At 41.7% G+C, this 4,272-nt stretch overlaps 1 long non-coding RNA gene across 1 annotated transcript; it reads left to right on the top strand.

The window, feature by feature from the left end:
• The first annotated feature begins 388 nt into the window (after positions 1-388).
• On the top strand, positions 389-3,646 carry LOC124688760. The gene is made up of 3 exons (XR_006998617.1): positions 389-528; positions 2,907-3,006; positions 3,534-3,646. It is a non-coding gene; the product is annotated as an uncharacterized LOC124688760 (long non-coding RNA).
• Positions 3,647-4,272: the final 626 nt, after the last annotated feature.

Genomic DNA, 4,272 nt, shown 5'->3' with positions numbered 1-4,272 from the left:
TGAGCTATATTCTGTTTAAGACATGAAGGTATTGCACTTACTATGGCAGGAATATTTTGCATCAGTGTGTATTTGGTGCTTTGGGGTTGCGTGTAGAGCTGCTGTAGGCTAGGTAATTCTACTCCTATACTTCCAAATATTTCCCTTGTATACATCTTAAGAAGTTTCCATGTGTAGAGAAATTGTAATTGTTTTCTGCTAAGAGTCTAAGACATGAAGATATCACTTCCAAATATTTGTTAGGATAGAACTATATTCCATCACTGTATTTTGCTGCTTTATGGTGTGTGTAGAGCTAGCGGCTGTAGGCTACATTATTTTGTTCCTATTATACTTCTTTTTACAGTGACCTGACCCTATGTTTAACTTCTCTGCAGTAACCCAACGAGGCCTGCTGCTGATGGCTCGTGTCCACCGGGCGTCCGTCCCGCTGCTCGCCCCCATGGTCGGACAACCAGGCTTCTGGTGTGTTGGAGGCGTGCCGCAAGAAATCAGTAGGTGATGCCTTGGCCTTGGCTCTGATAATTGGTGAGCTCCATTATCCATTGTTCTCCTCTACGTTTGTGGTTATGAACTTATGATGACTAGTAGTTTCTAGGTTTTTTTTACTAGTGAGAAGAAGTTGATCTCTTCTCCTGTCCGGGAGCGATGCTAGTAGCCAATGTAATTCATCTACTTTTTTGGCTGTTAAAGACCTTCTTGTGGACGTTATGGATCAATGCTGTGTAGGAATCTTGATCAAATTATGTTTATTTTCTGTGGTCTGATTCCGGTCTGATCCCAAGGAGCCGCCGAGCCTGCTGCCTCCGCAGCACACCTCTCTGTAGGTGGCTAGGTCTGTTCGTGTTCTCCCCTTGTGCTTGTAGCTCAAAGAGTTTCATGTCAATTTATATGAGTCCAAGTAGTTATATATGGTGCAATGAATATGGCATCACTAATACTCTCCATCCGCAGAGGTTATCTTCCTGTATTCATTTTTTGGATGATGCGGACAATTAAGTGATTCATAATACCAGAATAAATACTTGGGTTAGCAGACGAAGAATTCAGTACTGAATTTTACCAGTTCAGTAGGCTATTTTCTGTCTGTAGTCGAACAGTGGTTATGCTTAGTTTAGACTCTGAGACCTAAAATAACTTGTAATTTCCAATAGAGCTCGTTTGGTACAAGTGAAATGAAATGAATTCATAAGGTCATTTCATTTGGACAACTTAAATTCCAATTCTGAAATTCATGTTTGGCAACCACCTGGAATTGTAAAATGATTTTCTTAACTTATTTTTCTGCCTTTCAAAAAGAGCTTGTTTGGCACCCACGTAGATTTATAAAATGAAATGACTTCCATATCACATTTTGCTGTGATTTTGGCAAGAGTTCATACACCATATACAAACTAGCACATAATGGAGAGAATAAAGTAGCATGTACATCACATACAAATTTAAATTTTGCTCACGTATGGAGACAGATATCTATGTAATGTTTTCCAAAAGTTATGATGTCTCTTTGAGGCATAAACACATACATCTGTGGTGCACAATAGCTGGCCTACAAGACCATGCTATTTTTTGTTTGTTGAAATTTTGTCACGGTTGTGAACTTCTAAATAAAAGCAAGTTACCAAGTACATAAATCAACCCAAAAAGTCAATGAAGGCATAGCCGCTCTAAATGCTGAACCGGTGCCTTACCTGCCGTAACATGCCATGCAAATGCAGCAAGTTGCCTGTCTCATGCTGGCCGGCTGTTGCTAGCTGGTCAATGAGAGTGCACCCCAGGGCCTTGACCTATTGCTGTTGGCGCTAGCTGCCCTAGTGCCTCTTGAAAAAGCTATATGGTGGTGGACCTTACAGTGTTGGCACACATACGCAGAAACTAGGACCTCGGCCGTGTGGTAGTGCACATGCCAGCAGGTAGAGGTGCGGGGGCTGTGAGGGGTGGCGGCGCTTGCTACAGGGCAAAGGCGCAAGGCAACACGCGGGCCTGCAGGTAGGTGCGGAGAACATCAATTAGTTGGGGGCAATGGTGGTAGGGACGGGAGCCAGTGGAGTCGGTGGCATAGAGAAAAGGGGAGCCACGGCAGTAGAGAGATATCCACATGCATGACAGGGTTACATAACGGAATCAGGATTAGGCATGGGGCAGATTTGATGGAATTATCAAATGAATTCAGCATCCTGGCAACCAAACAAGTTGATTCCTGGAAGTGTAAATGAATTCTATGATTCCAGGTCCAAGTGATGGGAGCCAAATGGGTTCTTAGTATCTTGTCAGTGTTGCGAATTGCGATTATGGCCTGGTGAAGTGGTCGTGCTGGCACTGCCTCCGGTATAGTGGGCAGAAAATGGACCAGTTTTATCAAGCTCAAGTTAATTTTTGTATTTATACAATTGAGTGTAATGTGCATCTGTTTAGTATTTTATAAGGATGCTATTCATTCAAGTGTATGCTCGTGGAAACTTATTAAACGCTTATAAGTTGGGGGTTTACTTTCTGTTTTCATATGGTGAGAAATTTATTTTCCGGGGATGCTTCAGGTCCCAATGTATCTCCAGCAAGTGGAGGAAATGATGTACTGCGCTTTTTTCATTACCTCTAAATTATTAGTCCACCTGTTTCTGATTTATCCTTTCAAATTGGGAAGTCAAACCTGGCTAACAGTATTAAAAGGATAGAACAGTAATCTGGTACAAGTATTGCTACCACTGCATTTGGACCAGTATAAACTTTTAGGGCCTCACCTTTATATTCAAGCAAATGCCACTGCATGTTTATGTAACTTATCTGATGGCCACGATTTTTACCTCTAGTTTGCCTCTTGCTTTATGGAGTAGAGGTGTACAACTCTATGAAATAATTGTGCAAGTGTTCTCTATCCCTCTTATTCTAATGCTTTGTGTATTAAGTATTAACAGGAACAACATGAGTGCATCTCCTGATCAATGGGATAACCGCATGGTTGATCACTTGAAGAACTTTGACCTTAGCATTCAACGCAGCAGTTTGGTGAGTGAATCAACACTTCAACATTTACTTTGATCCAATTTGGAAGTTGGAACATGTGAATTCTGCAGGATTTTTTCCATTATCTGTCATCTGATGACTTTTTTTCTTTTCTTTTTTAAGCTATGTGAAAATTAGAAATAACAATATCTCGCTTCCCTACAATTCCTTTATGTTACATTGAACATTGTATTGACCAACCGGTGTTATTTTAATATACTTTAATATTCTTCCTCATGCTTGATGCCATGACCAACCTAGCATAGCTTTGATATATGCTCCTGTTATTTTTGTTGAAGTGGATGCTAAAGCCTGAACTCTTGGATATTCCATGTTCGTTGATTGTTAATTTTTCGTGTGCCAACTTGATTGCTCAATGTTCGTAGCAAAACTTCAATTTTGTACTGTCGACATGTTCTTTCAGAAATTTTGAAAGATATAAGATCCTATGAGTCCAGACTTTGTTTCAGCACTATGCACATCATATTTTCAGCAATCCCCTCATTATATTTCACTTGTCAATTTTTCAGGCGACAACGTCGGAGCTCTGGTACATGTGTTGGAGGCTCTAACTTGGTCGCTCGACTTAACCAAGGTGAGGAGGACTGAGTTCCAGGACGGCGCCCCCTCGTCTCGCGTTCCTCTTACAGCTTCCCTGCTGCCTGTCACTGAGCATCGGGAAAAACATGGCAGCAGTGGCAGGGGGCATGGGAGCGACTGAGCGACAGCGGCAGCAACACAAAGATGGAAAAAGGCGCCCCTCATTGCCTTCCGAGATGGCAGCGCGAGTGAATGATGCGAATGGTCCATCTGATTTGTCTCCTTGCTCGCCTCAGCGGCATGCTCTGCTTCAACTTGCAGGTTACGACCTTCCTCCCCTCTCACGAACATGTTTGTTTATGCCTAGACTTGGCTTCTATTTTTAGGGATGCATAACATATGGTCTAAATTTCATGTCATTTCCTCATGTGTATTTGGATGGTTCCTGGAGTTTAAAGGTTATTTCATGTCATTCCCTCATGTTTATTTGTACCGCTCTAGATGGGTACATAATAACTAATGTAGGAACATGAAAAGGTAGATAAGCACTCATTTCGCACTGTTTCTGTTTCGCGGAAACTACTACATTTCCCTTTGTTCTGGCAATACCTTTGTCCTTTTGTTTTTCAGTAGTGCTACTGAACATAGGAAACCCCAATTGTAGCCCGAGCTACATGGCTCCTGTGTTTTTGCAGAATTTGAATCTAACAATTTGAAGTCTCAAAAAAT

The sequence above is a fragment of the Lolium rigidum genome, chromosome 2 (assembly GCF_022539505.1).
Source record: "Lolium rigidum isolate FL_2022 chromosome 2, APGP_CSIRO_Lrig_0.1, whole genome shotgun sequence".
Lineage (NCBI taxonomy): Eukaryota > Viridiplantae > Streptophyta > Magnoliopsida > Poales > Poaceae > Lolium > Lolium rigidum.
The sequence above is the reverse complement of the archived record's forward strand: the minus strand, read 5'-3'. Positions and strand labels throughout refer to the sequence as shown.